We start from the raw sequence: 12421 nt of genomic DNA, 5'->3' as shown, positions 1-12421 counted from the left end.
GCAACGCATTGAACGGCGTTGACCTAGGGTTACGCGTTGACCGGCGTCGACCCTAGGGTTTCGAATCGTCAAACGTTGACTAGTGGTCGCAACGCATTGAACGGCGTTGACCTGGGGTTACGCGTTGACCGGCGTTGACCCTAAGGTTTCGAATCGTCGAACGTTGACTTTGGTCGCAACGCGTTGACTAGCGTTGACCTAGGGTTACGCGTTGACCCTAGGGTTTTGGATCGTCAAACGTTAACTTTGGTTGCAACGCGTTGACTGGCGTTGACCTAGGGTTACGCGTTGACCGGCGTTGACCCTAGGGTTTCGAATCGTTCGGCGTTGATTATCGTGGATTTCGTCGAAATATCCAACAACCGGCGAAGAATAGGCCAATTCGGACTTCAAAAGGGTTCGGGGGGGTCAAAATTAGGTTAAGACACCCAAGGGGTGTCTCCACAAAACCGAGACACCCTTGGGGTGTCTCGGTTTTGCCGAGACACCCCTTGGGGTGTCTCAACAAAACCGTGGTCCCCCCCATTTGGCTTCTTTCCATTTTTGTTTTCCCCCTCTTTGCTTTCTTTCTTGTTTTAAATTTATTTCCTCTTTTGTTTTTCCCCCATTTCCATATTTTCAAAAGAGGATTCTTTCCCTCTTTCCAAGCTCTCATCCTCTCCAAAACTTCAAGCAAGGAAAGTTGGGTTTGGAGGATCTTCATTAACAACAAAGTCTCCTCTTCAAGGATTCCCCAAGCTTTGGTAAGATCTTTTTTCCTTCATGCTTTAGATTGATTCATTTCTTTTGAATCCTCCAAATTTCAAAACCCTAATTTTTTGATTTAGGGAAAAATCAAATCTTGATTTTTGATTCTTGAAAGTTGGCCGAAAATTAGGCTATGTATTCCCTTACTTTTGATTTCAATGCTTTCTTAATTCCATGTACATGTGTGGCCGAAACTTGAGGGGGCTTTTGTGCAAATTTTGAGGCCGAAACTTGAGGGAGGTTATATGTAAAAGAGGGCTACAATTTGAGGGGGTTATGTGCAAAATTTTGGCTGAAATTTTGGAGGGCTTTTGTGCAAATATATGGCTGAAATTTTGAGGCTTGGATGTTTGACACAATTGGCCACAGCTTTGAGGTGTGCTTCATGCAAAGAGATCACAAATTGTTGAGGGTTTATTTGCAAAATTGCCCATAAATGTTTTAGAGGGACTTATTTGCAAAAAGGGCAAAAAATTCAAGGCTGAAAACCAAGAAGTTTAGACCACAAAACCACGATCAAAGTTTTGAGAAGGATATGCGGACATTAAACCGAAATTTGTGGATGGGTCTATATGCAAAATTGGCTAAATTTTACAAAAAAGGGTTTATTTGCAAAATTAACCAAAATTGCGGGGTATCGGGGGTGCTATATGATCAGATATGATGACCATGACCCAAATCGAGCGTGTCCTTGACCTGAATTTAGCCTTGAACACGAGGGGTATTTTGGGTATTTCACCAAAATTCACCGCAAAAGTGACAATCATTGTTTCGCATGCACGAAATTTGTAGGTTTAATTAGACTTCAACTATAAAATCCTATTTATTCATAGGATTTAAGCTCAAGTTCTTAATTTCCCTTTTTAAATTTCGTGTATTCATATTTTAGATTGTACCTGACTTGCTGCTTTTCATTGCAGATTTTCGATGTCTCACCGTCGACCTCGACCTCGTTCTCATTCGCAGCACAGCGAGGAAGAGGTTCACACGGCATCTTTTCCAGCAGCCTCTTTCTTTGGGGGTGAGAATTCACATTTTCTGCATCCCTGATTGACCTCTTCGCGGGTCATGAAGGAAGAACCGACACCCTCCTTCGCGGGGGTTAAGGTTTCGGACTTGTTTTGCTTAGCCAATTCAAGTCTTCGGATATATATTGGGGCGATCTCGTGTCGTCTTACACCTTGTAAGTCGGTGTGTGCTATCACGCTATCTGCGTGATGATGCATACCGTTCTCCCGGTGTAGGGCACTCGAAATCGTCTCTCCAATTATCCCGTGACTGATCTTATCTCGCTTCTTATGAGATAGATTTTCTAACCCTATCCTTGTGTTTTATTGCAGTAGAGTTTCCCGCGGGCAGCCTTCCCCCTCATGCCAATACTGGTTGTAGCCGGGAGGTCTTCTCTTTAGCTTCCATCAGGTAGGCCGTTAGTCCACTCCCTCAGTTTGACAGAGATCGTTCCGACGAATCCTGTCGTTTGATACGGGAAGGAGGGCGTCATTGCTTACGCCAACTTATTACGGATGCCTCCTTTACTGCGGATTCTTCCTCTACTCAGGCTTTAAAGAAGCCTAGTTTCCTGTTCGGGGATCACATTGAGGATCCTGCTACGTTGACTCTTTCCGAGGAGCACTGGCTGACTCTTGATGAGGGAGCTCTCTTGTACATTCCCTCCATTCCTCGTCAATATTCTTTCACTGATTTGAAGGGACAGGCCGTGGGGCGACAGATGTCCTGGCACCTTACTAAGGATGCTGAGCGAGTTCAGTGTGGATATGCCTCTCATAACAAGACTCCTGGTTCTAGCGGGTATCATCATATTCGTGGTCTTCGACCAGGAATCATGGGCCTTGACACCACACCCCCAGGCGAGGTGTCAGCAGCTGCTCCTACCGTGAGTAATCGTCTGGCTCTTCTGGGGAGGAGATTACCTCCACCGGAGCCTAGATGCTATGGTTGGGTTTCCTCACTAGCCAAGGGATGGTGGGCACGCATGACCAGTTTCGTCTTGGTACGCTGGGAGAGGGATTTGAAGAGCAGTGGATTGTATGCACCTATACGAGCCACCATGTACGGACTCCCGGTCAGCTGTCGCCATTTCATGGCGTTGTTGGAGACATACATGCCTGACAGTAACACATTCCTGACTAGCGGCGGAGAGTTAGGGTTGGCCCTGCATGAGATGCATCAGATTTCTGGTCTTCCGACGGGGGATTGTCCGTATCAGGAGTATTTTCCTTCGAACCAGCAGTTGGAGTGGTTGAAGAAAGATAATCCCGATATGTATGACACTCTTTGGGACCTCACTTGTCACTATTATACCTCCTTGCTCCAGAATTCTGCTCAAGCGAAGAGGAAGAAGCAGATCAGCTTAAAGCAGTTCGCGGGCTATTTGTTCCAGAATTTGGAGGGTGATTCCAGCGAGCCTATTCGTGAGTTAGATGTGTTGACCCCTACCGCCATTAATGAGTTGGCGGAGAAGGCTGATGCTCATTCTTACACCATTGCCAGTGCTGAGGGAGCTTTTCCTGCAGGAACCAAGTTTCGTTCGTTTCTCCGCCGTGCACAGAAGTCCATTACTCTACTAGCAGGCTACCTTGCTCTCTGGTTGAAGAAATGCGTTGTTCCGTACCAGCCTTCAGACGCTCTACCTATCGAGGTGCTCTTCCCTGCAGTTCAGCTAGCTTACGGGAGAGAGCTTTCCCTGCTCCCAGCGATGGTTGCTGGCATCCATTGCGGGCTTAGGTATCTAGTCAGTAGTTTTACACAGGGGGGTTCTGAACCGTCGACCGAGCTTATTTGTCCGAAGGTCGAGCTTCCTTATGCATATCTGATGGCGTGGCTTGTCCTTCACCGTCCTGACTTGATGTCGGCGCCCAGCGTTGTTGATGTCCCCGTTCCTTTTGTGTAGCTATTGGAGAGGAGCAGATGGCTCGGGAAAAAATTCAGTGATGTACAACAAGAGCTTCAAGTCCGTAAGAGCTGGGAGTTCTTCAAGTGTTTTCCTCACTTTTCGGGTCGCTATGGTGACGTGCTGATTGACGAGGAGAAACCTAGAAGTGACCGGACTGTTCTCGACGTTGGTTGTTTCCGTTGGTTAGTGAACATCCGCGTTGGGTATCTTGTTCTCCGGGTGAAGAATCGATGTCACATAGAGCCTTACCTTCCCTGCCGCTTTGCTCGCCAGTTCGGTTATGACCAACTATATGTTGGGAATCCAAGCCGTGGTCTGCAGGTTGAGGGAGGGCTTATTGACGGCGTACGAGCATGGCTGTGGACTATGGTGGGCTGCACTGGAGCCCATTTTGCTCTTCCTTCATATAGGCGTAAGCCGTTGACCACTTTCCTCAGTTGCAAGTGGTTCCTTTCTGCCCATGAATCCATAGGTGTGAGGAGTCTTTCAGAGTTACAGTCCGAGCATTCGGTCCAGGTTGCTATGATGGCTGCTCGCAGGGCTGAGCTTGCTCAGAAGCAGAGAAAGGGGCATGCCAAATCTCCTCTCCAAGATGATGAAGAGCTCCTTCCTACGGGTGATGACGACGAGACTTTTGAGGAGGAATATGTGGATATAGATACCGACAGAGAAGAACTTGATACAGGTTTGTCATGCTCTTTGATTTTCCTTCTCCCCTCTAATTGGTATAAACGACAGATCTTGTTCGTTTAATGAAATGACCATTGTCACTTTAGGTAGGACAGCTAATTGGTATAAACGACAGATCTTGTTCGTTTAATGAAATGACCATTGTCACTTTAGGTAGGACAGTTAACGATCATGAGTCGCCAGCTTCTCGTTATACGAGCCCAGGGCCTGACGATCGAGCTCCCACGCATGTTGAGACGCGTGACAAGTTCATGCATGACCGACCTGTTGGTTCTAGGAGGGCTGGCGCCCCGAAAAAGAAGAAGATCGCTCATAAACCACACGGCGGTCAGCGTCCTTATGGAGTGGATCTAGGAAACATCGCCGATGAAGAGGAAGGTAATATTTTATTTTTATTGCTTTAAGGTGATTTACCTTTTGGGATTCGTAACCATGTTTTATGTTCCAGGGTTCTTCGAAGAGGGTGAACTTCCACCGGATCCGGTATCTCCTGGATCTGATAACATGGATTGCTTCATGCGGCAGGTGTGCGACGCCCTTCATGACGGTTCTCTGGGTATCGATCTGAACATTAATCTTGAGCAGGTGAATAGTGTTGAGCCCACCGTCCCATATTCAGGTATGTCTACATCCAGTGATACCCTCCTCAAGCATGGGGAAAGAGAATCTTCTGTTTTTGCTGCAGGTATTTCTGAGCTTTCCTTTCTTCCTCATCTTCTAACATGTAGGTTTCGAGGAACGGGGGTGTGCTCCTGTACCAGGTTTCTCGGGACCCGATGCTGGATTATTAGCCGATATGCTGGCTGAGCAGGCCATCGGAAGAACCGTGAGACCACCCTTTGAGGGTGATTCATTCACGGGTATGTATCTGATTCCTTTCATTTATCTGATTTTTTTTCTTAACTAATAGAGGGGTATAATCATAGGACCAACCACTGGGATTAATACCTTTATGACTTCTGGCATCCCTCTTGCATCTGAGGACGGCGGACTTGCAGGTATGCATACAATCTTATCATCCTGATTTTCCTTATTTGTCCAAATTTTCATTTTGACTAATAAAGACATGTAACTCTAGGACCGGCCGTTGTGCCTAATGCCACTACAGTTTCTGGGACTGATAGTTTGCCCGAGAGCGGTGTCTCCCCGCCACAGCCGAGAGGTATGACCGATTTGCCTACAGGGGTTGATATACCCTCCATGACTACTCCTGCAGTTATTTCGGAACCTGTCGGATCTCAGCCTGAGGGGACCTCCGTATCCCCTCTACGACTGCTCCTGCCTTTATCTCGGAGCCTGTCAGATCTCAGCCCGAGGGGACCTCCGTTGGCATTGGTATGCTCGGAGCTTTGTCTTTAAACTTTCTTATCGTATCCGATAATCACTTAGCTTTCCGTACTGCTGTTTGTAGGATCTCGATCATCTTTATATGAGCGTGTCTGTGCTCTCTTGGCTGATACCGATCCCGATACGGACATTTTTCATACAGACCTCGGCCTTTTTACCGTTTTTTATAACGGTATGATCGAGAAGCTTCTTCATCGAGGATATGGTCGGATTAGCTGAAGCGTTTAACAAGACGATCATTAAGATCCTGTCCAAGCTCGTGAAGACCAATAAACGAGACTGGGACGATAAACTCGGTGAAGCACTCTGGGCTTATCGCACCACCATACGCACGCCTACGGGAGCTACCCCGTATTCGCTGGTATACGGATGTGAAGCTGTGCTACCGCTGGAAATTCAGATTCCGTCCCTTCGGATCGCCCTCGCAACGGAGATGACGACGGAGGAACAACATCAGAAGCGTCTCGAAGAGCTCGAGAGGCTGGATGAAAAGCGTTTGGAGGCTCAACAACACATCGAGTTTTACCAAGCCAGGATGTCAAGGGCTTTTAACAAAAGAGTCCGACAGAGAAGCTTCAAGGAAGGAGATCTGGTCCTCGCTGCTCGCCGACCAATAATTCTCACCTCCAAGAAGAAAGGTAAATTCGAACCCAAATGGGAAGGACCGTTTGTAATAGACACAGTCTATTCAAACGGCGCATATCGCCTGATTACTCAAGAGGGCGCCAGGCAATTAATGCCAATAAATGGGAAGTTCCTGAAAAAGTACTATCCCTAGTACATTCAGGATAACTCGTTTACCGGGAAGTTCCTTGAAGAATATTACACTTAATATTCTAGAGGATAACCCAAAATCATTGTCACCACCAAAATCCCTCACTGATCAGTTTCAATTGACAGTGAGTCCACCAAAAGTATCCATCTGGCCCTCTTGACTCTTTCCAATAGACAAGAGGTCCATTTTCATTTCGGAGTCCCCTTTCGATAAACGAAAGAACTCCCTTCTCTTTCTCTTTGGTCAAGCCTTCCCATGGTTATAGCCAAAGTTGAAATTCCACTTCGATAAACGAAGAACCCATTTTCAGTTTAGATAACTCATCCTATAAAAGGCAAGTTTATCTAAATTTTCCAGATTCTCGGAGTGGAGATCCCACTTCTAGTTTCTTTTGTGCTGGAAATAGAATATAAAATTCTTCCTTTCCAGAATCAGGGAATAGAATATAAAATTCTTCCTTCCTTGTCTGTCGGGTTCGCCTTCACCCTAAAAGAAGACCGGGAAATAGAATATAAAATTCTTCCTTTCCCGCATCGATCTTTTCCGAAATTTGTCAATTTAGGATTCATCCTAGGAAGTTTATCCCGAATCCTAAGCAGGGATAAGTCTGCGCCTAACACGCGCTGCCGGTTTAGTCTTTTTCCGCACAAAAAGACACCAGAGTCTGATTCTGGGGTATTTTATCCTGAAACCTAAGCAAGGATAAGTCTGCGCTTAACCTGCGCTGCCGGTTAGTTCTTAACCGTTAAAAAGAACACTCGTCCGCATATTCAACATTGTGGTAGGTTGTTATTAATAACACCAAAATCCATGCCTTACACGCATGGGGAATGTCATCCTGAATCCTAAGAAGGGATATGCCGACGCCTAACACGCGTCGCCGGTTTAGTCTTTCGCCGTAGAAAAAGACACCAGAAGACCAGTCTGGGGTATTTTATCCCGAAACCTAAGTAGGGATAAAGTCAACACCTAACACGTGTTGCCGGGTAGCCTATTCCCGTAACAATGGCGAAGTCTATGTATTCGACATCATAGCACGAAGTCTAAGAGAATTCATTCTCTTAGCACAACGTTACATGCGAACGGAGTTAGACAATCCGCATGCTAGCCCGACTCAAACGGTAGTCGGTAAAGGCTAATCAAACCCGTTGAAGGCTGGGGGTTAGCCAAAAATCCTAAAGTCAACACCTAACACGTGTCGCCGGGTAGCCTATTCCCGTAACAATGGCGAAGTCTATGTATTCGACATCATAGCACGAAGTCTAAGGGAGTTCATTCCCTTAGCACAACGTTACATGCGGAACGGATTCCGACAATCCGCATGCTAGCCCGACTCAAACGGTAGTCGGTAAAGGCTAATCAAACCCGTTGAAGGCTGGGGGTTTGCCAAAAATTCCATGAGTATTATGGTCAATCATTTCAAACGAAGTGAGGAATCATAATAAAGATAAAGATAAATCAGTTCCATTAAAGAGAATCAAATGTCAAGGTTTTCAGCAAATAAAATCATACATCAAGCCCATGGCTAAGAACCTGCTGACTGAATTCAGACAGCTTCTCATCATAAGAGCGTCTAAGCTCCTCCTGCAACTCAGCTCTGACAGACTCTTCGTTCGCGGCTAAAGTCCTCACAGCAACCTCCTCTGTCTCAGCCAGTGTCTGCTTCAAGGACTTCAGCTCATCAGATAAAGCAGCATGTGCTTGCTGATTTTGCATCTTCGCGTCTTCCTTCTCACGGAGTTCTCGTCGGAGCTGATCTATCTGAGAATCAAGCTCCTCAAGTGAAGATGATCTAGTGGCAAGGTCAGCCTCAACTCGATCTATTCGGCCCCGCTGCACCTGAATCTCGAGCTCGGCAACCATCCGAGTACTGCGCCATGTCTGTAAGCGAGCATCCAACTCGGCAGCAACGAATGAAGAGGCACCTGCATCCCGGAGCTCATGAAACATCTGAAGCTCACGCTCTAAGCGATCAAGGTCATCAACCATAGCCGTCGCCAGATCCGGATATCCTATGTCCCTTATCAAATTTATCTTGGAATCAAGGTAGGGTTTAAACTGGCGAAGAGAAAGTCTGTCGTGGAGGAGTTTGCCAATTATAGCATTCAGGGAGGAGAAATAAGAGCGGACTTCTACGCTGATGATGATCTTCTCAGGGTCATTCCCCGATAACAACTCCTTAACGAGGACATGAAGCTGAGAAGGAAGCCCTACACAAAGAAGAGAAATTCGTCAAAAGCCTCAATGAGGAAATGAATAGCATTACTCAGTTAATTAAAATGAATGGCATTACTCAGTTAATTAAATTATACCTCCTTCCCCTCGAGTCACTGGGGGTAGTGGAGGTGTAACGACTGTAGCTGCATCGACTGGTGGAGTTGGTCGCACAGCCGGCTCAACAGGGTCAGTCTCAGCGAAAGCTCCTGTTAGGCACAAAACGGAAACATCATATTTGCATTAGTCAAAGAATTGGCTAGTCCTATATTTAGTTTGAGAAGAGGCATGCACCTTCAAAATAACAGTTTCCGGGAGTCTGAGGGAGTACAGACTCAGGGAACATATCCTGAGCCGGCTGGCCATCGATCTGAGGAGAATCATACATGAAGTTGAACATAGAAGTGTCCACAGGCAGGCCCTCCCCATCGAAGTCATCAATCGAAAAATCTGACATAAAAAGATATAAGTATGAGGGAAGAGGAAGGAAACTATGGCCAATAAAGACAAGTTACCTCTTGAAGATGTACCTGGGTTCATCGAACTGGGTCCTTCATTGACTGGCTCCCCAACATGGGCGGTCTCTGCAGGCTGTTCTAGCTGGTGCGGTGAGTCAGGCTCACCAGGAGATGCACAATCATCGGGACTCATCTCGCCTTCCTCACGATATCCTGCATAGGATGGGAAAGCATGAGCCTGAAATTCTAAACGACCAAGAGAATGATCTATAGAATATATATTACCTCCGCCACTAACAGGATCATCGCCAGCCAGATCCATCTCAGATGCTCGCGAACCTGCATGCGACTTGTGGGCTAATCTTTTCCGCCTATCAGCACGGACAGCAATAGAAGGTCTTGCCCGGGTAAAAGGACGGAATTCGTCTTCACTGTTGGTCGCTGTCCCTGAAATATCAAATAGTGGTCAGGACTAGCAATTCGAAAATTGCTCCAAATCTGCCTCGTAGTCTTCAGGGTCTCCGCCTGAAGCCTCTCCAGCAGAACTAAAGGCCCTGTGACCTTCTGCATCAAGTCGGCGGGTCTTGCCCTGAGCCCTCTGTGACCGAGCACTGTCCCGGATCGCACGAGAATCAATCTGAGAGGCTTCTTCGGCCATCAACTCTTCGATAAGCTTCACAGGGACAGTCTTATTAGCTGCTAGCAACCACTTGCAGCTCAGGAAAGTGAGGTTCAACTGTCGCTCAGTACCTGGGAGACTGAACCTAACTCCAGTGCAACCAGTCACGGTCCACAACCATGCACGAAGACCGTCCACCAGACCTCCATGAGCCCGAAGCTGCTGGCGCGGGTTCCCAACATAAAGCTGATCATAACCGAACTGGCGGGCGAATCGGCAAGGTAGATACGGCTCTATAAAACACTGATTCCCCACCCGGAAAGTCAGGTAACCCGGCCTAATGTTCACTAGCCAATTAAAGCAGCCCATATCCAAATAAGTCCTATACTCCCTCGGCTTCTCCTCATCAATCAAACACTCGCCGTACCGGCTGGAGAACTGTGGAAAGCAAGTGGAGAATGCCCAGCACTTGTGGACTTGTAGCTGACGCCTGATATCGGGGAATCCTCGGCCCTCCCACTCGCCATTCTCAAGCAGCTGTAGAAGATCAAACCTTCCTACAGTTAGGATCGTTTTAAATCTTCCATTCGGTCAAACCTATCTACAGTTAGGACCAAAACCGAAATCCCCTCTCGATTCCTCCAATGAACGAGAGGTCCACTTTCAAATCGAGCGATCAAACCTTCCTACAGTTAGGATCGTCTCAAAACACTCACTTGGTCAAACCTTCTTACAGTTAGGACCACAGTCAAAATCCCCTCTCGATTCCCCCAATGAACGAGAGGTCCACAAATCGAGCGATCAAACCTTCCTACAGTTAGGATCGTCTTAAACCTTCCATTGGTCAAACCTTCTTACAGTTAGGACCACAGTCAAAATCCCCTCTCGATTCCTCCAATGAACGAGAGGTCCACTTTCAAATCGAGTGATCAAACCTTCCTACAGTTAGGGTCACCTCAAACTCCTGTTTGGCCAAACCTTCCTACAGTTAGGGTCAAAACCATAATTCGCTCTCGATAAATGAGAAATTCATCTTTAGTTCAGTAATCAAACCTTCTGACAGTTAGGATCATCCGAAGTTTTAGATTCTCGGAGTGGAGATCCCACTCTTAGTTTCATCCTGCAGGATTCTGGGGGTGGAGATCCCACCTCGAGTTTCCTTTCCAGCTGAAGATAGAATATAAAATTCTTCTTTTCAGCATCGGGAGATAGAATATAAAATTCTTCCTCTCCCATTTCGGGTTCGTCTTTGCCCCAAGAGAAGACACTACCTTTTTCAACTCCCAAAATCTGTGCTTCACAGGTACAGGGAATTTTATCCCGAATCCTAAGTAGGGATAAGTCAACGCCTAACACGCGTCGCCGGTTTAGTCTTTCACCGATTGAAAAAAGACACTAGAATTTCAGTCTAGGAAGTTTATCCCGAATCCTAAGCAGGAATAAGTCTGCGCCTAACACGCGCTGCCGGTTTAGTCTTTTTCCGTAGAAAAAGACACCAGAGTTCGATTCTGGGGTATTCTATCCTGAAACCTAAGCAATGATAAGTCTGCGCTTAACCTGCGCTGCCGGTTAGTTCTTAACCGTTAAAAAGAATACCCGTCCGCATATTCAACATTGTGGCAGGTTGTTATTAATAACACCGAAATCCATGCCTTACATGCATGGGGAATTTCATCCTGAATCCTAAGAAAGGATATGCCGACGCCTGACACGCGTCGCCGGTTTAGTCTTTTACCGATTGAAAAAAACACCAGAATGCCAGTCTGGGGTGTTTTATCCCGAAGCCTAAGTAGGGATAAGTCAGCGTCTAATACACGTTGCCGGGTAGTAATACACGTGGCGGGGTAGCCTATTCCCGTAGCAATGGCAAAGTCTACGTATTCGAAGTCGTAGCATCAAGTCTAAGGGAGTTCATTCCTTTAGCACAACGTCACATGCGGAACGGATTTAGGCAATTCGCATGCTAGCCCGACTCAAACGGTAGTCGGTAAAGGCTAATCAAATCCGTTAAAGGCTGGGGATTAGCCAAAAATCCTAAAGTCAACGCCTAACACGCGTCGCCGGGTAGTCTATTCCCGTAAGAAAGACGAAGTCTACGTATTCAATATCGTAGCACTAAGAGCGTTAACTCTCTTAGCACAACGTCACATGCGGAACGGATTTAGACAATCCGCATGTAAGCCCGATTCAAACGGTAGTCGGTAAGAGCACGTCAAATCCGTTGAAGGCTGGGGGTTGGCCAAAAACCCTAAAGTCAATGCCTAACACGCGTCGCCGAGTAGTCTATTCCCGTGAGAAAGACGAAGTCTACGTATTCAATATCGTAGCACTAAAAGGGTTAACTCTTTTAGCTTAACGTCACATGCGGAACGGACTTGAACAATCCGCATGCTAGCCCGACTCAAACGGTAGTCGGTAAAGGCTTATCAAACCCGTTGATGGCTGAGGGTTTGCCAAAAATCCTATAAATACGAGAGTCACTGACGCATCAGCTTCATTAGTTGGTCTCGTGATTTGAGCATCCAACGACGTTCGAAACCCTAAGGTCAACGCCGGACAACGCGTAACCCTAGGTCAACGCCAGTCAACGCGTTGCAAACAAAAGTCAACGTTCGACGATCCGAAACCCTAGGGTGGACGCCGGTCAACGCGTAACC

This window comes from Asparagus officinalis, chromosome 6 (genome assembly GCF_001876935.1).
Source record: "Asparagus officinalis chromosome 6, Aspof.V1, whole genome shotgun sequence".
Taxonomy (NCBI): domain Eukaryota; kingdom Viridiplantae; phylum Streptophyta; class Magnoliopsida; order Asparagales; family Asparagaceae; genus Asparagus; species Asparagus officinalis.
Note: the sequence above shows the minus strand (reverse complement) of the source record.